The sequence below is a fragment of the Astatotilapia calliptera genome, chromosome 4 (genome assembly GCF_900246225.1).
Source record: "Astatotilapia calliptera chromosome 4, fAstCal1.2, whole genome shotgun sequence".
Classification (NCBI taxonomy): domain Eukaryota; kingdom Metazoa; phylum Chordata; class Actinopteri; order Cichliformes; family Cichlidae; genus Astatotilapia; species Astatotilapia calliptera.
In genome coordinates this window covers 21464408-21487135 of record NC_039305.1, presented here as the reverse complement: position 1 = coordinate 21487135, position 22728 = coordinate 21464408, and the positions used below count along the sequence as shown (strand labels likewise).

General features: G+C 40.2%; 1 protein-coding gene across 1 annotated transcript in view; it reads right to left on the bottom strand.

Annotated features, from left to right (window-relative positions):
• Window positions 1-22728, bottom strand: part of grin2aa (glutamate receptor, ionotropic, N-methyl D-aspartate 2A, a) — a 123049-nt gene that overhangs the window by 58159 nt on the left and 42162 nt on the right. The gene's annotated exons all lie outside the window — the stretch shown is intronic.

Sequence of the window (22728 nt, the reverse complement as noted above, 5' to 3'; positions counted from 1 at the left end):
AACAAAACACTGGGCTCACACCTCAAAATTAATAAATGCGCTGCACACGGTTACACAAACTGACACATAAAGGCACACTTTGCTAGTACACACTGCCCGCGGCCTGCTTCTACCGTAATTTATCCACAGTGTGGCTAAAGTTGAAAAAAAAAAGAAAGTGAAACAGCAACCATAATGCTCTGAGTCACTGCATATTGTAATAGGGCCGAACATTAGCCTCAATCCCATATGCTGCAACAGTCAAGTCTAATCAGTTTTGAAGAGACCTTTAGAGAGACCTAAAAAAGGTCAAAAATCATTCCAAACCCTGCACCCATAAAAAACGATATACGGATGGGCAATTTGCTGTGCCCAAAGAGGTGACTATCATTACAACATGTAATTATCATTTTAACTAAACAAACTGCCATTATTGTTATTATTACTGGGTTTATGGTGGCCTTTGGTAGTGATGATGGCTCAATCGGGTTCTACCATACTCAAGCAGAAGCTGTTGAGTAACTTCTTCAGACGCTGTACTGTTATTCCATTTCATTACTCCCAAATGCATTGTGAATGGAAAACTTATGGTGGCCCTGAGAAGTCAAACTGAACCGCAACATAAGAAAACACCAGCAAAAGAAAAATGCTGCAAAAGCACATGAAAAAAAAAGTTAATTAAAACACAAAGGAAGTAGAAAAAAAATCTGAAAAAACGTGTTTTCGGGGGAGACAATATTGTGACGGACAAGATGTGGAAGTGACAGAAAACCAAACTATTAATATAAGTACTGCACTGAGACAGGCTTAATAGAAGCAGAGGATTCATCTGTGTTGTTAGGGAGAAAAAAATGCAGGTAATGTGTGTTTTAATTGCATAATTCATATAACACTGTAAACATATGTTTGCTATTAGCCACTTGCTGTTAGCTTGTCACTTTGGCAACTCTTCCAACATGTTGTTGTCCCCCAAAAATACTTCTGTTGCATTTTGTACGTTTTGGGTTTTTTTCCCCTTAGTTTTGGAGTGAGTTTGACCCCTCAGGGCCACCGTAAAACTCACTTAGATGCTTATGCTACTCACTAGCTTACCATAAAATTTCTCTATATTCTCAGGTTGGGACACTGATTACTGTGGCACCGCACCACTTATCTTATTCTGTATTTCAGCCATGACATGTATGAAAGGGTAATGTAAAGGTCCAAATTTCATTTTGTGCTGTTACTAGAAATCCATCACAGTCAGATCTACACTTTGTTCAACCTGATCTCGACTCACTTTGTGTTTTGCTACAATGAGTGAAAATACACAGCTGTGGAAAGTACTCACACACTACTGTACACTTTTCTGGCTCAGATATACACTACACAGCCATATTCATATTCATATATTCACCATTATAATATTTATTTTAACAAATAGCATCCACCTGTAGGCTCTGATCACACTTTCCCAAGAATAAGTATACTACATTTGGCTTCATTTAATAATATTTAAAAGGGTCAAGTAGTCAGACACTTTAACTACAATGACTGATAAGCTGCAGCAGGTTTAGATGTAATTAGTACTCACGTTTTTTCCCCCCTATCAGGAACACGGATTGATTATGTGAGATTTTAATAACTAAATGTATGGAACTAGTCAGCTGCATCAATTAAACATATCAAGTACTTTCTATTCCTATAAGCCTCTCTTCTATTAGGTTACAGGGTATTGGCGTATCACCAATTTCCTGCAGGTAAAGTTGCATTTCTCTACAGGGTAGGTTTTGTACAATATATTGAAAACGCATTGTGAGAATAAAAAGAGACACCAGCAGAAAGCACTGGATGGCTTTTGTAACCATATCGAGCACTGCATGTAATTTCATCGCCTCTGCACAATCTATCGTTTTCTTTTCTACTGTCTTGATAGCCTCCAAATAATGCGGGAATTCACTGTTTGCATTATTTGGGTCAGTGTTGGAGAATGAGAAAACGAGTGAGACTCTTCTCCCTATATCGAGACGCTTGAGTGCTTTTTAATGGTATTGTATCTGTATGTGGGGCTGGCTCACTATACTCAGATTTGAGTGTTCTTCAGAGACTCTCTGTGCAGCTCGGCGCTCTATTGTATGTTCTAATGGGGTAGAAACTGAAGCGATGCTTGAGCATGGTGGGACAGGAGGGAGATCATGCTATAAGACTTGTCACTCCCTGTCTTCATCACGGCAGCAGCCGATGCTCCCACGCTTTCCTGCATTATACAAAAGGATGTAAACACATACTGGTAGTTATGTGTTGGTGAATATGGATAAATTAGATAAGGAACAGTGTTTTTGCTTTTGTGACTTGTTTTGGCTTAGACATACAACTAGTGGAAACCATCTGTCAACATATTTGCCGGCAGTGTGTTTTTGAGCTACTGTGCCATACACTGCTAATGGTAATCATGCTGCTCTCATACTTTTTGTTCCACAGTAACTTTTGTTGAGGACAATGCATTTTTCAGCATAATAGATTTCCAGGAACTTTCTCACCCATAAAGGAGCAATTTAACTCCTTGGAAAAACATCAAATTTCAAAATGCATTTTTTTTCTAGACAGGAAAAGTATAATGATGCCAAAGGCGACATTTATGCAAAATTAATTTGGCAAAAGCTAACACTGGTTATGAATAATCTCCCAAGACCTCTGATCCACTGATATGTTGTGTATACATGCGTGTCTGCACTTTAAGAGTGTGCTTTTTTTTTTTGCTTGTTTCTGCCCATCTGAAGGAATTCAAGCTTTAAGGCTTCCCAGGAGAGGAAAGTACCCAAAAATCTCCCTTTTCCCTAAAATAATTACTCCTTGCTGGTGTCAAGTGAGGCTTGTGCCTGTATTCATTCATGTAAGCCAAATCGTGTCTCTTTAATTTCCCTGAATCTCATAATAGCAGATTCAGGGAAATGATATTTTACAATCCCAGCAGAAGCCAACTGCACATAGGAACTGACTGGGTTTAGGCTGGGCTTCATATCATTTTACGAGCATAAACAGAAACAAGTGCAATGAGAACATTGCGAACCAGACTTTGGTAGTCTTAAAAATTGGTATTTTAATAAAAGAGATCTTGAAGAAAAAGAAAGTTTATGTTTAAAGCACCAATGGAGACTGCAGGCAGAAAAACTCCCACATACATGAAATCAGTCAGACACAAACAGAAAGAAAAGCTAGAGGGCAGAGAGAAGAATACACTACAGAGGGAATGGGCAGAGCAGTGGAGAGAAGGCTGTTGAAGTGAATAAGCAGTGTATGACTGTTTCTAATTAGGACAGCTCACAATCCGTGACATCAGAAAACAGCCAATCATTTCCTCTCATTTCACCCTTGTCAAGTGTGACATGTCTTTGCTTTCCACTCAAACCTTGAGCTTGTGGTGTCCGCACACACAAAAACACCCGTGCGTGCACGCAAATTAACGCACAGGCTGTCACTCACAGCTCGTTCCCTTTCGCCCCTGTCTGCCACATTCCTGGTCTCCATCCTCTCTTAAATTTCGCACTCTGTTGCATGCACTCAAACACGACAACAGCGATGCACACAACAAACATGCACCTACCCCACGGGGCAGGACAGTGTGTCTATTGAGACTGAGAGGGGAGTTATAAATAGTAGTCCTCATATCCTCTACTGCTGATAGCATCTTGCACTGTCTAGTCTTATGACATACACACATACACACATACAGATACATATAACGCTCAGAAATGCACACACAGAGATAAGTGTGTATTGTGAGTTGAGATTGTGAGGCTCACCTAGACAAAAGGCCTGATAACGTAGAAAACAAGCACACCAAAATCTGCATTTATCATAAAGGGGGTGTCATACCTGTCTTTATATCACATATTCACCATAGATAGCCAGCTATCTGCTGGGTTCATGGGAGGAGAAACACACTGATATGACAAAAATTCCTCAGTGGCCACTTGCTAAATATAAACAGGCACAAAAATAGCTGTCGAAAAACAAAGGAGGAAAAACTGAGCAGGCAGCGCTGACCACTGACCGCTTGAACATTCACAAACAGTATATACCATCACTTTATTAAGAACAGAGTATATCTGATTATTGCATAAATGTAAATGTAAGTCTTTTACCAGCCTGTCTGTAAACAACAGCAATAACGCCACAGGGCTATAGTAATGTCTAACTGTATGCTTTAAAAGTAATATGGAGTCCAATGTTATAGAATTTAAGCCATTTAGGAGACTGTAGTACCTGCTTAATACATCTCACCCAATTACAGATGCTTTTCCCTAACAAGATCATCAAGGTCCGTCTGTCCACCTGCTAATGGTTTTTAAATTGTTTTCTTTCTTTGATATTAAGGCATTGCCAAAGGTTAAACTTACACCCACTAGTCACTTTGTTAGTTACACCTGTTCAACTGCTTGTTAATTCAAATCTAATCAGAGAATGACAGCAACTCAAAGCATGTAGGTAGACACTGATAAAACAAAGTAATAAAGTTCAAATTGAGCATCTAAATGGGGATGAAAGGTGATTTAAGTGACCGTGAACCTCGTGTGGTTGTTGATGCCAGATGGCCTGGTTTGATCTGCTGGAATTTTTACACACATCCATCTCTAGGGTTTACAGAGAACGGTCTGAAAAAGAAAAATATCCATTGAGCAGCAAGTCAATGGGTGAAAATGCTTTGTTGATGTCAGAGAAGAATGGCTAGACTGCTTCAAGTTTGTAAGAAAGCAACAGTAAATCAAATAACCACTTATTGCAACCAAGGCATGGAGAAAAATGTCGCTGAATGCACAACAAGTCGAACCTTGAAAGAGACCAGGTGCAACTCCTGTCATTTGAAACAGAAAACTGAGGGTTTAATGCACATGAGTTCACAAAAATTGGACAATTGTACCCACTAGTAATCGCTGGTTTCAGCTGGGTAATCCTCCATGTCAAAAAAGCTCAGCTCACTTGGAAATGATTTCTTGAACAGTTTGAAGTCCTCTCAAATGTCCTCTCCAGTCACCAGATCTCTCCAACAGATCACTCTTGGGATCTGGTTATGTCATGTCAATGTAAACCAAAATCTCTGAGAAATATTTCCACCACTTTGTTGAATCTGTGCCAAAAAGAATTAAATACGTTCTGAAGGCAAAAGGGGTTCAACCTGTTACTAGCAATGTGTAACTAACAAAGTGGCTGCTGAATGTACAGCCATTACAGATGATATTTTAAAAAAGTTCTTTAGTAGAATCAAAGCTGCACATAAACCTATATGAGATTCTACAAAGTAAGACTCTTCAGGGTTTCCTTATAGTCTCAAATTGAACATTGAACTTTAGAAATGTCTTTCTACACACGGCACATTGTTCTACCGAAACTGGCTAACAAATATGCAAACGTTTCTTTGGGATTTACACGATCACAGTATTTTAAAACAATAAGCAGATCTCTGAGAGGCACTCTGAATAAGAAAGTACACTTTTAAAGGCTGTTGATGTGCTGTGGTGTGACCGAGTGGGGGGAGGCATACATCCTTTGTTTGTGTTGGATAATAATTGTAGGGAAACAGTAGCCTTCAACTGCAATAGCGGCTACACACACAGACAGAGAGCGAGGCTGTATTTGACGTCACAGAGGAATATTTTTGGCTTGAATGCAGTCCGGTTTAGCAGATAACACACACACACACACACACACACACACACACACACACACACACACACACACACACACACACACACACAGACATGCACACAGAGGGGAAACAGAGACCTACTGGAAGTTTAACACACAGGAACACTGCCCGTGTGCACGCGTGTATGTTTGTGTACGTGTGTATTATTGCTGTGGTTCCTCTGTCAGGACTTTTTAACAAGCAATCGAGTCCCCACGGGGAAACACTGACAAAATAACATCATCCCTCCCATCCTCTCTCTCCCCATCCTCTCTCTCCCTTCCTCTTTCTCTTTCCATTTGTCTCCCTGTGCTTGCCCTCTTCTCCCACTCACTCTCTTCTCTAATAAGTCCAATATCTTCCTCTCTATGTCTTCCTTTCTTTTTCGTTAGCGCTCCATCCAGAGGCCCTGTCTGTTCTCACCTCCCTCTATCCATCTTGCCCTCTCCCACTCACTCCCTATCTCTTCTAATAAAGCCAATATGCTGCTACCCTCCTCTGGGAACCAAATCTTACACCTAAGCAGAAACAGCCATCCTCAATTCTTGGAGGGTAATTTAACATTTTACCTTAAAAATCCTCGTATTAAAAATGAACAGCCGCATAAGATGTCACTGAAAAAGAAAAGCCTTGTTATTTCTGTAAACTTTTTTTTGGACCTTGCTGAGTGTCCTTAAAATAAGGCATAAAAGAAAAAGTCTGATGTGACAGATGTTTGCAAGTGGGGAGAGGAATCACGCAAAAATGTAGTAATCTGATTACAGTGGCATCTTCCCCCACCATAGCCCGGCTTGTTATTTATCTCAGCACTATCATCTCTGCTCTCACTCTGCTTTGACAGACTGTGCATTTTCACACCTGCCACACAGACAGAAAATGTGGAGATCATTATGAAAATTATCATCACTATCGAAAATTGCCAAAATCAGCAGCCATAACCATCATAATTAGTCCCGGTATTTTTGCTGTGTACCTAGTTGCCTAATTTCCGTCTTTCCCTCCATTATTTTCTTACTATTTTAGGTTTTCGTTTTCTTCTTCTCCTTCCTAGTTTTGCACCCTTCAGTTATGTTTTTCTTTTTTTTAAATAAATCCTTAGTTTCTTGGCTTACGTCTTACCTCGTTCTTTTAAATGAAAACAAACATAACACCAAAAAATTCCCACCACATGAGCTGTGGTGCTAATCACAATAAAATAGGAATTTTGAATTAGGAAGTCGCTGCATGCCCTTATTGAACACATAAGTAATATTTTGACAAGAAACCTCTTTGTAAGGATTACTTATTGAAACATGTTTTCTTTCCAAGTACTGAATAAAGTAATCCTGTGTGGAAGCACTTAGTGTGCAGTCGCCTTAAAGAGTTTTAAAGAACGGGAAGCGTTTAACACGAGAGTTTGGTACAATGCAAAGAAAATAAAAAAGAGGGAGATATAAAACTGTAAAGTTTAAGAGCTGTTTATTAGGAAATTGTAATGCACAATAAAGCTGCACGCAAACACATAACTCACAAATGGCACACATTATGTGGTCGCATTACGATGTTTGTGCACGCAAGCATGCGCGTCTTGCACACCATCTACTCAAGGTAAGGAGATAAGTCTTGTTTGTGTGTGCGTGTATCTGTGCCAGAGGGCTGTGTATCATGCTGAGTTTATTCCAAAGACACAAACAACATAATATAAACCTCAGCTCAAACAGAATGGAAGAACACCCACTACCCAGGAAAAACAAGGAAATCAAAGGCCTCAAAGGCCAGATTTACACAGGAACAAAACACCCTAGACCTACATTTATGGAGTCGTAAAACAGCCCAGAAGAAAGGCTGAGATGACTTGGGGGAGCATGAATACGTAACTGGTGTGAAATCATTTTTAGTTTAATGGCATGTTTTCAGGAACAGCATTAGGATACCTCAGATTTACCTTTAGGTATATAACAGAAAGTTTGATCTTTCAGCTGGAGTTGAAGAAATGCAAGCTCGGATAAATAGGGACAAATCAGCCAGTGCAAATTAGCATAGCCGGCTCAAAATGGATAGCCTAAGACTGTCTAAACCAATACCTAAAAATTTGGATTAGGATGTTTTTTACCCACAGTTCATTGGTAGCTGAATCCAATTGCATCTCTTCCAACACTTGTTTTAATGTGTGCAGATATTTTTTTTACATTCAAGTGAGGCAAGTCATAAAGAGCATAGTCGTGCAGCTGTTAAATGGAACTGATCACATTCTGTATACTGTAACTTACATTTGGTGGTAAATCTCACAGATTAAATCTCGTGTTTTTTGCTTTCTGGTTGAGGGTTTTATGAAAGCAGCCACCTCCAGGGCTGAGAAATGAAGAAAATGTGCCCCAAACAGCAATTTCTTGCACAGCCACTTGGGACTGACTCCAAAAATATGTCACTCCTCACAGATTCATATACTGAAATGATCAAAATTAGAGCAGAAATTTAAAAACGTTCATTCATAACAACTGTGTTATAAAAATTATTCACATTTTTAAGTTCTATAAAGGCTTAGTTGCTGAAGTTTTGGTACTTTGGACATACTTTAATCTATACTATTGTTTTCAGGATACTTGAATTTCAAACTCATTACTACTTTCAATACCACATTAGATTAGAACGGTCCAAAAAGTAATATTTATGACAACATAATTTTAGGTTCTCTAATGTAGTGCAAAAAAGCTAAAAACCAAAAAAGCCAATAATATTTTTATGCTGGCTGGGGTCATTCTGTGCTTCTCCATCTGATTTTCATTGATTCCATCAGATGGAATTGTTTTTTCAGTCTGCCACTGTTTCTGTTTAGTTAATGCTAGCATTTTCTCTGCTTAAATCTGGGATTTTAAGAGAATCATAACACATTTTAGACACAAATATTTGCGTTATTCTGTTAAAGTGATAATGTAGTGACAATATTTGCCGCCTAGCAACATTAACATTATCGTTTCATCATTAGCCTTAGCCACTAGCCACTATCCAAATAACTTAAAAGATGGCTAATGAGACTATTGGGTACTTGCTAATAATTAAATGACTATCTATATGGGATTGTTATTTGTGTTGTTAGAAAAAAAACACACACATTCTGAAAGCATCTGCTGTAATCTGATGTGCATCTTGCTAGATATTGTAACTACACACTAGAGACACAGTGTGTAGCTACAACAGCGACACAAGTATAAATGGTGCTTAAAAGAAAATTAATGTGTGAAAAATTGATCTACACAAAATCGCCATCATCATCATTAGATTAGATTAGATTAGATTAGATAGAACTTTATTAATCCCTCGGGTGGGTTCCTCTGGGAAATTCGATTTCCAAAAAAGCACAGCAACGACCGAAGTTACAGAGTTATAGAATATTATATATATATATATATATATATATATATATATATATATATATATATATATATATATATATATATATATATAATACACACACACACACACACACACACACACACACACACACACACACATATATATATAAATACAGAGACAATATAAATAAAATATACGAAGGGGATAAATAGAATAAATAGGAATAAAAATAAAAATACAAGTGAATTGCACATTTAAAGTATTGAGTCTATTGCACCGTTGACTATTTACAAAAAGTATTGCACAAGGTATTGTACAGTGAGGTGAAGAGGCACTACAGCTTAGTTGGTCCCCCCTCCTTTGTCCTCCTGTCTCCCCTCCCTCTCCCCTCCAGAGAGGAGTTAAACAGTTTGATGGCGTGTGGGACAAAGGAGTTTTTAAGTCTGTTAGTTCTTGTCTTTGGGAGAAGCAACCTGTCACTGAACAGACTCTTCTGGTTGTTAATGGCCGTGTGCAGAGGATGTCTGGCATTGTCCATAATGTCCATCAGTTTCTTTAATGTCCTTTTCTCTGCCACTGTCACCAGAGTGTCCAGCTTCATGCCGACCACAGAGCTAGCCCTCCTGATCAGTTTCTCCAGCCTGGATGAGTCCTTCTTTGCTGTGCTGCTCCCCCAGCACACCACAGCATAGAAAAGTACTCCAGCAACCACCGACTGGTAAAACATCCTCAGGAGCTTCCTGCAGATGTTAAAAGACCTCAGCCTCCTGAGGAAGTACAGTCGGCTTTGGGCTTTTTTATACAGGTGCTCTGTGTTGCATGACCAGTCTAGTTTATTGTCCACCCACAGCCCGAGGTACTTGTACTTGTTGACCACCTCCACCTCCTCCCCCTCTATCTGAACCGGCAGTGGACCTGCTCTAGACCTCCCGAAGTCATCATCATTTATAAAAGATTTTCTCACACTTTAATCACAAAACCTATATGCTAAAACATAAGATAGTGAAAAAGAGCATGCCTCATCCCCCATCACATAACCTCCTCCTACTCTGACATACAACTATATGGAGGCAAATCAATACCGCATAATGTGCTGATAGTTTCCCCCACAGAGATGCATCAGTCAGCTGCCATGGTCACTGCTAACTATGCTGGCAGTATCAGTGATTCATCACCGCTGCCACCGACAGCTACTGACACCAAGAGACCTACTTTGAAGAGGATGACACAGAGCAGGGAGGGCAGGAAGAATGGATGGAATGAGTGGCAGAAAGACAGATGAGGGGAAGGCAGCAACAATGGCAGAGAGCAAGAGGGGGAAAAAAGAGAAAACAAGCAGAAAAATTAAAAGGTGATGATGAAGTAAGAAAGATAATGGGATGAAGCAGGGAGACATATATATAGACATAGTTCTATATACAGTGTTGAAGGTGGTACAGTGACAGTTAGGCATTGAATGTTTTTCTCTGTTATTTCTTCCGAGTGAGATGAAATATCTACATCAGTCACTTGTATGTGTTCTAATGACACAGCGGTGTTTGATCTAATGAAAGGAAGCAGCAGGAACAGCTACTATCAGATCTAAAATATAGTAATCAACAAGTTTTCTAGACCATATACCAAGAGAAATAGAGATGATAATTTGTTATGACAGCCATTAAAGTTATATTGCTCCCCTCATCCCAATACAAAAAAAAAGAGCTTTTTCAGAAATGTTGATCATCGTCCTTAATCACATCCTGTCATTGACCAGCCAGGAAAAACTTGGTTTGCAATGAAGGAAATGTTTCTCTTTCATCTTTCACAGGAGCACTGTTCAACTCCTCTTCCACCCACACATTTGTCTTTAAAGTAGAGATATGTTTTTTCTTATTTTCTCTCACATATACATATGGATCCATATCGTGCATGTGACCGAAGTTTTGAATAATGAGCTCGTGGCTATGTTTGATGTCACAGAGAGAAGAGCACTTTAATATGGTTTCCATCAATATGATCTCAGGTAGGACCCAACGCTACTCTGAGCAGCACAATACACAGTAAATGCAGCTTCCTGTCCCACAAATAACACCAAATGGATTTTAACTAGTTTTGGTGAAGAAAACGGGCAACGTAGCTAAGATGTTCTTTATCATTCTATCTACTGTTGCAAGCCATTTTACAAACAGGGGAAACAGTCCAGAAAACTTGGCAGTCGTAAAATCTTCAACATTATTTTTTTTTAACATGGCCAACATGGGAGTGTATGGAAGCCCATTTCCGCCACAAAATATCTATAACTTGAAATTTCGAGTTATCTTTCACAATATTTTGAGTTATATTCTTAACACACACAGTTATTCTTATTAACTCAAAATTTTGACAAAAACAACTCGGAATTTTGACTTATTAACTCAAAATTTTGACAAAAACAACTCGGAATTTTGACTTATTAACTCAAAATTTTGAGAAAAGTAACTCTTAGCATTGCCAGTCTGTGATCTACATGAATGACTTGATTTTCTTGTTATCCGGAAGGATTTGGCTCAGAGGAATGCTCACTTAAAACCGTATCATAAGCTACCAATGTATAGCAACAAATTGGCCCTTTCGAGAGTGCGTTTGCCGATAGTAACGCCATGATTCAGCTAATAACACAAGGATTTCATCATTTGTGAAGCCACGCTGAAAATACTCAGCAATGTGTGCATTCACAACTGTAGCTTAGCTGTATCATTTGTAGCTGAGGACTTCAGCTTCCTGGTAACAAGGAAATGATGTCATTCACGAAGATTACTGATTGGCAGTGCTAACTCAAAATTTAGAATTTACTTTTCTCAAAATCTTGAGTAATCTACATCAAAATTTCAAGAAATAGAACTCAAAATTTTGAGTTATGGATATCGTTTTTTTGTGGCGGAAATGGGTTTCCATAGAAGTGCCTTAAATGTGCACTTTTTAATGTATTTTTTATGCAACATAGCTGGCTGCAAAAAGACTTCTACTTATATTAAACACTGTCAGACACTGGCCCGTTTTGAATAAAGACAGATCTAAGTAAAAGCCTTCCTGATAAATTTATGGGCTCATTCACACTTTTTAGGCCTCATGCTCTTCATACCTGGTTTCAGAACACCAAAAGCCTTTCCTTCACTTCCTGTAGCTTTGTTAACAAGGCGTGTTTCACACAGCTTGTATTAGTAAGGCTAAATCCCTGATTACATGTACGTCCCACAATAAGCAGGCAGTTTACCAAATAAACCTTGTGCTCCAGCATGTGTGGTGTTTGTTCTTATACTGTGTGGACTGGATTTCAGAATATGCCATTTCCAATTAAGAATGAGAAATGATAGGTTTATGGTTTGTTTTTAGAAGCTCCACAATGACAAGTGAAGGAGGCAGTGCTTCTGTTTGGGAGAAAATAGACAGATCTTGGCTTAAAGGAAGGAAGGTCTTAAAGCAACCGTGTCACGGTACTGGGTCGTGTGACCCAGTGTTTGAGTTTTATGTATTTTTGCATTCATTTTCGATCTAGTTAATTTCTAGGTTGCTGTTTAGTCCTTATTTCTTAGTTGTTTCTGTCATCTCCCCCTGTACTCAGTCTCCCTGGTTCCTTCCTGCGTCTACGTTTCGCATCTATGCAGTTATGTTAAGTTCATGTCATGTTTTATCTCCATGTCTATGTCTCTGTGTTTCCTGTTTTATTTTGGAAGAGTCTGGTGTTCTTTGTTCATTGTAGTTAGTGTTACTCTCCCCTGTATTGTCATTATGTTTCATTCTAGTCAACTGTGTTCTCATGTGTCTCCACTTCCCCTGATCACCTCATGTGTGTATTTAAGTCCTCAGTCTTCCTTTGTTCGTCGTCGTGTTGTCTGTGTACCTCCCCTCTGGTCAAGTTAAGTGTTTTTCAGGATTCTGTGCAGTTCATGTTTGCCATTTGGTTTATGTTGTTTTTCATGCAGCCGCACGATGAGGTTCGGTGCAGATCATGTTCATGTCTGTTTTGTCACGCCATTTGGTTCATAGTTTCCATGCATCTGCACAGCATTCTGTTCACAGTAATCATAGTTATTCCTTTCAGTCAGGTTAGTGTTTTTCCAGTTTAGGTTTTTGGTTAGTTGCAGTCTCTGTCCCTGTTATGTTTTGTCCACTCCCCTCTGCATCAGCCCAAATAAAGGCTCGCTTTCAGTTTAAGTTCACTCCCGTCTCCTTGCCTGTGTTCGCGCCTGGGTCCACCAAACACACTCTCCACACGGTGTGCCCCCGCTGGCCGTGACAAACAGTAGCCAAAACCCTGTCTCAGACAGGGGCAAATTGATAAGCTTTAAATCCAACAATAATAACATGGAGCCATATATGAGTACAATGCGTCCACCATCAAAGAAGTAGGAAAGAGAATAGTGAGAGACTGTAGGGTACGTTATCTCCAATAAATACATGCATTTTCATTCAGACACTTCCTTTTATGTTAGCAAAGTACTATATAAGCGCTATGCCCCGAACCCTATTGTCATCACTAAGCTGTCCTATTTCTGTTTGATTGGCTGCCAGCGAGGCCTGCAGCGTAATTGGCTTCATTTCATTGGCCAAGCAGATGGACAGCACTCCTGGGAGGACTCCATCAGGCGATATCTGTTAACAACATGCACAGAGTTTCACACAAACACACACACAGACATACACATGAACAGGGCTAGAGGGGAACTCCCTAATGCCTAATGTACCTTTTACCATCACAGATGGGTCACTTACATTTCTGGGCACAAGAGAAATGAGACTGGACAAAAAAAGTGGAGTGTGAAAGATTGGAGTGGAGGGGTCAGCTGAAAAGGCACAGAGTATATCAATTTTGTGATTTTCTTTTAACTTCAGTTTTTTTTCAATAAGCAGAAGAGATAAATATTACAGCGTTAAACAGTTTTCACTTTTGTACAAAGTTAAACTTACAATGGTGTGAAAATGTCTGGCTAATTAATTATGTTTGTCTTTCTGATAATCATTAGTTTTGCACCAATTAGTCAGTTAGTCATTTATACATCTTTAATCAACATGAAAACAACAACAAAAGTTCAGATTGGAATTTTGGGCAAAAAACACCAAATATTTGCTTTAATGTTCTCAAAATTGAGGATCCACTGCCTCAAAATTGTCTCATATAAAAGCAAACCAAATATTTGGAGGTTGTGAAGCATCTAAGGAGCTAAGGTTGCATTGTGATGATCTTTTTTTTTGTTGGTCAACCCAATCTAGGGGTGTCAAACATAAAGCCTGGGGGCCAGAATAGGAATTGGACTTTTAACAGCATTTTTTTTTTATACAGTTTTACAGCTTTTCATAATGATCAGACCTTACCCTTTGGGCGACCGTGGCTCAGGGGGTTGGGAAGCGTATCTGTAACCGGAAGGTCGCCGGTTCGATCCCCGGGCTCTCTGTCCTGGTCGTTGTGTCCTTGGGTAAGACACTTTACCTACCGCCTGCTGGTGTTGGCCAGAGGGGCCGATGGCGCGATATGGCAGCCTCGCTTCTGTCAGTCTGCCCCAGGGCAGCTGTGGCTACAACTGTAGCTTGCCTCCACCAGTGTGTGAATGTGAGAGTGAATGAATAGTGGCATTGTAAAGCGCTTTGGGTGCCTTGAAAAGCGCTATATAAATCCAATCCATTATTATTACCCAAACCCATTCATACTACACCAAAGAAGTTAAGCAACAGATACGGAGAAGTCTAGGCAGCGAGCTACCAGAACTTTTTCTGTAATTTTACACATTTATCATGTAGAAAAACTGAGCTGCACTGATGAAATTGCACTTCTTTGTCTTATATTGTGACCCCTCAGGGATTAAATGTGGGGTTAAACATCTTTACACTGACAGAAAGAGAAGTTTCTCTCATAAGGCCCATTTAAAATCAAAGTGGGCTGCATGTGGCTCTCAGTGTAAAATTAATTTGACATCTCTGGTGTCATCTTTCAGAGGCTTTTGTTAGGTTTTAGTTTGTGCATATGGCTTCATACCTCTAACTTTACATACTTTCAGTACATATAGCTGTTGCAAAAGATGTTGCAAAATTTGTGTGAGCAATTTAAACCACGTTGATTGACACATTGATGTGGTATCAAACTAACATAAAAAAAGATATTATAGATCTGTTTCCACACAGTTTTCTCCAGATCAAGAAAAAATGAAACTAAAACATATGAAGCATTCACTTATTTGTAGAGAACATACGGGAAGTGCCAAAGACCGTGTGCGCTAGTTAAAAGCCACGTGTGATAGAAAACAAAAATGAGTCATCTGTGATGCTGGTTAGGGGCTGAACATCTTGAAGAACATCAGGGTCGTCCTCACGCGGCCTCGCTGTGATCTCTCGTATGAGGACTGAGGACAGTAATGCTATCCGACTCGAGTCGTGAGTGGAGGGGAGCATCTGTGGATCAGTGCTCGCACAACAGAGGGGGAGAGACTCAACTGGGTCACAAACACGTTTGTACAGCAAGGTTTGAGCAACACGCGTTTTCAAAGGCAGCAGACATCGAACTCTTCCCGCAACCACTCCCCAAACACACACACACACCCAAAAAACACAAGGACTCGGTATTTCTCTCGATTTTTCTTTTCTTCTGGTTGGTGCGGTGTTTAAAACAGGACTCTGACCGACGCAGATGCTCCTGAATTTACCCCTGAAAGTCATGTGCGTTTTATGTGAAGTTGCAGTGGGAGAGAAGAGTGGAAGGTAGAGGAGACGAGGGGGGGGGGGGGGGGGGGGGGAGGAGAAGAGAGGAGAGGGGGAGGAGATTAGATGAGAGGAGAGGAGAGGAGACAAAGTTGCTGACCCACTTTGTAGCTCTCAAAGTTTCAAATCCTCTTTAAAGAGAGACTGAGTTGTGGCCAAGAATTTGGCAAGACACACACACACATGCACGCATCATATATCATGCATTAATTCACACTCACAAACGTGAAAAGACACAAACATAATTGTCAGGCCCTTGACCTTAGACACCTTGAATAATGAAGGAAGTGCTGCTTTTATTTGACAGCGCATTAGCTCTTTACATCACCTAATAATGGCAGCACTGAACCACACTAACACACACTTGCACACAGTTCTGGTAGTGCTCGATACGGTTTGTTAGTTTTCTCATTTGACTTGGTCTATTTTAGTCTTGCAAAACCCTCTTTCTCATTCCTCCTCTCTCTGATCCTCCTTCCATTGTCTCTCTCTTTTATCTTCGCTTTGCTTTTTCTTCTTCTTCGGTGCTTTTTCGTGTCCCTCCTCTCCCTCTCCTCACGCCTCTGTTGGTACATCTCCTCCGTTCACCTCTCTCTCTCTCTCTCTTTCTCTCTCTCTCTCTCTCTCTCTCTCTCAGAGCATTTTGTTGATGTCACTGATAAGATCTGCATGTGATTGGCTGGGCCAGATAACAGATAAGAGTGTGATTTGTTTAGGGAGCTTTTTCTCTTCCTATCACACCCCTGCCGACTGCAGTCAAATTAATGAACATTCACACATCTACATGCACACAGGCGCACACTTTACATGTGGGAATACAGTGGGAGAGATTGAGGAATAGAGATCTAGAGTAAGAGAGATCAGAGAAAGAAACAGAAAGCTAAGAAAAAAAAGAGGGAGATAGATGGGGTACAGTGGTGGGGGGGGGGAAACAGTTGCCCTAATTTGCAAATCATTATGAGTCACATATTTATAGCCAAATCAGCCAAAGGGGAAAATATTTCTCTCCTCTTCCTCCTCTTTTTTTTTGCTTCACTTTCATTCCCCCCTTTTCACGCCTGACTTGCTTGTTTGTAAAAGATTCTTCTAAAGATGAAGAAGTGTTATCTCTTGCTAAGCTCACCAATTATTTTCATCCCATCTTTCAATGCTCACTGATGCATCTTCTATAGCAGTTTTTATTCAAAAAATAAACAAAAAACTCCGTCTTTATTCTGAGCGTCCATCTATTTCAAATTTGGAGAGGAATTGAGAAAAGAAACAAAAGAAACTTCAAAGGTTTGGAAAATTTGAAATCAGTAAACGGAAAGCAAATTTAAACCTTAACTTCTGACATATCAGGTTTCCTTTCTTTTGATTGCCATACTAATTTCAAAGAAGACTAGCATGGTCTGGAATCCGACCAGTTTTGAAGACTGATATCGGTACCGGTATATGTGATTTAAAAATCTGATATATTGATATGTCTATTTATTTATGATTGCTTACTAAGACGAGCTAAAAAAAACTGTATTGATTTAATGTCAAAGTCACAGATTACTCTTTGCGCTCTGCCAGACTCTGCTCGGATCAAGCACAACAACTAATAGGGAAGTTGCAGAGTGCCAACACTCATAACGTGGTTGACAGATGTTTCTTCTGCCTCTTCTTTAGTTTTAAAATGTTCACTTACTGACTGTTATCAAATAGCTAATAATGGTTTGCCTAATTTTAGCTAACATTGTCCCCAACAATATATCTCTGACCTGTACTATTAACCCTTGTATGGTGTTCGGGTCTGTGAGACCCGTGTTCAGTTTTTGTCAAAAGAAAAATTAAACAATTAATTATTTTTTCACGTGTAAATGTGTTGTGTCTTTCCACTCACTCCACTTGATTATAACTGATTTATTTATAACATGTTATATAAAAGAAAAACGAGAAGCACATTAATTCATAAATGTGATCTAACAAAGGTAAAGGGAAAAAATTAACCATGTTTGCTGTTCATATGTCTTGTAATTGGGATGAAGTAAACATCTGTTGAGTAATTTAACATAAAATTGTTTGATAGTGTTAATTTGGAAAGCCAAAACTCTAGCGGGTCCACCAGACCCATGAACACTGGCTGAGTAACAAAAATACGAACACCACACAAGGGTTAAAAGCCAAAAACTGTGTGTGTGTGTGTGTGTGTGTGTGTGTGTGTGTGTGTGTGTGTGTGTGTGTGTGTGTGTGTGTGTGTGTGTGAGGATTTTCCTTTATATTGGAGGCAAAGATCAAGTCTCCATGAGGTAAATCATACATTTGTTAGGAAAAACATATATAATCGTGCAGTATTAGTTATGTTCAGTGTATAAATGCTTGTATGTTAATGTTAGACCATCTGAGGTGTTTGCATGTGGGTCCGTGTGATCTCTCACATGTAAAAAAGAAAAAGAAAAAAAAGGCAGAGGGAAAAGACAGGTGAAATGGAAACAACAGACCCTTTGCATCCTCCCTAAGGCCATCACCCAGATACACATACAGTACATTCATCCCATTGTGCCTATTCTAGCCAATTACACAAGGCTTCAATTTTAGCATTACTGCATCCAGATCTCTGTTTGTATGGATGCATGCACAGCATCCACTCAGCCTCTTGTCTGGAGGCTGCGCATGCAATCGTAATGAGGAATGAGGCTCACATGCTAGAGAAAGACTATTTACAGGATAAATGACACTGTGTAAACAATAGTGTATTTCTTGTTTTGTAAAATCTTCCAATTCAAATGTGGAAGTGTTGAAGCTTTGCAAAGAAAGGAAGTACTTTTTGCGCACAGTGAGTTATCATCTGTGGGCAAACGGAGCCAAAGAAAAAGCGTGCTGTTTCAGCTCTATCCACACTATCTACTGTGGAGAGTTCAGATTATAATGGCGTCCTAGAGTCAGCCAGTAATTCTGAAAAATCGACACTTGGAAGGGACATTTGAGCTCTTGAGAGTCGTGATATTTCAGAACCCTGCAAGTGACTGACAGTTGCAGGAACTTCTAAAGTGCCCCAGAGGAAGAGCTGTTAACCTCGGCGTACACAATATCTAGCTGCTCAGATGGACGAGCACTGGAAGTTGAAAACCTAATCTGGTGGAGCTTGCGCTGAATTGCTAAAAGGATTGGCAGGTAACACAGAGAAACTGTCCAATCTGCAGCGAGAAAATTCAGATGTGTGCCAAAACTGAGGTTTGTGTACAGCGTGTTGTGCTGTGGAATCCAGTGCATCGAACAAAAGTGTCACTCAACATCCCGTCACAAATATTTGGGGACATAGTGTTACACACTCACCGAGCAGTGCTTCATTTTTCTCCATTTAAAAAAAAAAATACTGCACTCTCCACACTGACTCTCTACCTTGACAATCCAGTGAAATCTTACAGCATCTTCTCTACAGGGAAAACTCAGAGCATCCTCAAACTACTGAGGTGGCAAATTCACTGATCATTGAAGTGTTAAAATCTGGTTACACAACCAATAATTGAATCTTGACTGATTTTGTTTATACTGTCTCATTCTCCCTTTTCCTCTTTTTTTAAATTTCTCTTTCTCCCTCCCCTTCGGTGTTCCTACACTGGCCCCCCCTCTCGTCCTCCCTCTGCAGTACAGTCTTTATCCTATTACAGCCTCCTGCTTCTGTGTAGCAGTTTCACTTGTAGACACAATGAAAACTGGCAGGATACATTACTTAGCACCATACTCCTCCCACCCTTTGTGGTTCTCTCTTCCTACCCATCACCACCACCCCCAGCACCCCTCACCTCCTTTTCATCACTCTAGCTTTCAACAATGAATACATTTTTTCATCATGCTGTTATTTTCCCCCCTCCTTTGGATTTCTCTCATTTTATCTTGCTTCAATTTGTTTAGTTTTCTGTGTGCAGCTTCACTTCCTTTTCGTACTACAGCATGCACCTCCCTGCTAATGAATGAGCTGTTGCTGTCATGCTTTTCTCTCGCTACCAAAACCGAAGATTACAAACCATTTTTGACATTATTCTGTCTTCGACACGTAGAAAAATGCTTTTGCAGAGGAAAACACAGTCGGATTGTAACTGATGAGCTCAAGTTAAGAAAAATGGAAACAAAGAAGAGGCGCTGTAAAGGTGGAATTGCTGGAGATAAGATTTTCAAGCACAGCAAAACTCCATCTGAATGAGTAAAAGTGGCTCTTTAGCCTCTTTTAACATCTGAGAGAGATGAAAGGGTCACAGGTGGATGCACTGTGCTTACAGTAATATAAGCTTATAGTCAGCAACTGCAAAAGCTGAGTATTGAAGTTGCTCTAATAGCAGGTAGGTATGCTCATGGGCGGCCTGAAACAATAATTCATCCAGTCTGATGTCACCCCAGGCCGCTGTAGTCACATAAATTAGCAGACCACTCATTCTGTAGGCTAACTCTGTGTGTTGATGTAACTGACAGCCTGATCATTATACACTTGAACCTTTATGTATTATATATACATTTATAAGTCTGCAAAAAGCATGTTTCTTTTTTTTTTAAATTTCATCATTTACGAACAACAATTTATATCACATAATGTTCAACTGTGTGGTTTTTTTACTTTTTCCAGTGAAACAAGCAAAAGTTTCCTGACTGTCAGCAAAACATATCGGTTTCTTTCAAATAAACTAACAGTGGTTTTGGCAATTAGAATTTCCAGACTTATAAAACAAATATTTGATGTCTTTTTTTACTGATCACGCCTTCTTTTATGCTTCAGACGATAAACTAAAATGGAGCTGATAGATGTATACTGCTTCTACATTTATATCATCAATGCATTCCAACCCGCTAGCTTGGCAGGATGGGATCCCTGCTGATGGGAAGGGCTTTGAATGAAGCAGCGGTTTTATTTGACAAGCCCTGCATGGAGACCTGATGGCCGACTGGAATGCTCCCAGGGAGACGGAGCTGATCTCTTTATCTGTCCGTCCTGTATCCTATTAGAGTATCACCTCCCATCACACCCTCTATTCAAAGGATGAGAACAGCTTTTACTAAGCTGCACACTCCGTCTAGCCCTCTCTTTACCTTACTTACTGTCTCTGTCCCCTCTTCACCCCCCGTTGCTGCCCCCCTCCACACATTGCCACACATTTTCACTCACCATGTCCGCTTGTCAGTGTCTCTCACACAACTGATTTTCCTTATGTGAACAACAAAATGAGGCGTGGGTGATTTTTTTCCAAAATGACTCATGTGACAATTTTGTAGCATGGTCAAGTACGACTGTTAAAATAGGTTTTACAAAACTGATGCCAAGCTACTTGGTTAAGATTGCGTAATTGTTGCTTACATGACTAAATGATGCCAGCACCGACTTGCACCCTTTGTACATCAAACTGGCGCCTATTACCTCCTCTAACAGAAACTTTTGCAGTGCTTTGGCAGCAGCACTTTCCCACTTTTGCTTCTGGAAGACAACTGTTATAATTCAGAAGGTCACAAAAAAAACAATTTCTCTGGTACAAGGAAACAAATTGTATTTCATTTAAGATATCTGATACTGTAATTTTGCCAGAAAGTGCAGTTTTGTTTTTGCTTTCTCTCTCAGCTCTATTCTTCTGTCATTTCCCTTTAATCCCTTTCTTTCTGTCTTTCTTTTCTCTTTTTTTTTTGTCCACTTGTTTTCAAAGCACCAACTGCTGGCCAGAGAACTGCTGAGGCAGCACCGGGTTCAATTTCTGAAGCACCACACGGACCCCATCAAACAAGCGATACCCAAAACACAGTGGCAGCAGAGCGAGCAAGCGAGCGAGGCAGAGAGAGAGAAACGAGGCGGGTGGGGGCGAGGGCAGTTGCTGTTGCCCGGGACTGCCTGCCAAGAATCGATGAGGGATAGACCGATGACTGTTGAACAACCCCGCTGGTACAACCAACTGCAAACCGCATACACACAACACGAGCCACCCCAGAGACAGTCCTGACTTGCTAAAGAAAAAGCAATAGATTTTTGTTTTCCTGTTATATATATAGTAAAAACATAAATTTCTTTGATGTGTGCTATGCTATAGTCTCCCCACACCAACTGATAAGCAATCATAAGACACATTTTGTTGCCAAATTGTTCTTTGATTCAACCTATTTATGTATAACACAGAGTTAAACGGCATATCTATCAGTGTTCCTTTATATGTGCGTGTGCAGTAGCCAGATTGACACCATTATGTCTTTTCTCCCTCCCTCCACTCTATAAGCCAATTCGCCCTCGTCACTATGCTATTAAGCAGCTTTGCAGGAGTATCGCTACAGCTATGGCTGTAACTGTGGGAATATGTGTTGCGATGGTTTTGTGTGTGCATTCGTATGTGGAAAAGACAGCGGGATGACTGCAGAATAACCCCCAAAGAGTGCTTTGCCACCAAACGCGTCCTCTCCTCTCTCCAATATCTCCAGTACATTACCCTTGTTTCACCCTATTGCACTTCCTCACACACTCCCTCTGCTTTTGTCACAGTAATCTGTTCAGGCGACCCAGCCTTGAACTTTTAATAATGTTAAAACAATAAAGTAAAGCAACAGACGTGTGAATCCCATTCTATCAATCAATCAATCAATCTTTATTTATAAAGCACTTTTCATACAGAGAAAATGTAGCACAAAGTGCTTTACATAGTTAAAAGCAGCCCACCCCACCCTCCAACTCACTCCCCACACTCTCAATACACATATATCCCCCCACCCACACACACACACATACACACACGCGCACACTTAAAGAGTAAAAATTGGGCTGGGCTTGCATGAGCCAAGTGAGGAAACACTATAACAGGGAGCCGTCTGCACCGGGAGCCGGTCACAGACCGCAGCCTCCAGGCTGGGCACACAGCAGGAGGGAGGCAAAGGAGCCCCCCAGCCAGTCTGAGAGGACCCCAGAGACCCAGCAGCCACGGTCAATAACAGCCCCGGTGCAGAGAGCGCCCTCCGAGGAAACACTGGAGATATGACGCAATACAATATATACAGGGTAAAATGATAAAATAAATAAGAACAGGATACAATATAAATATAAATAGAATAAGAAGATT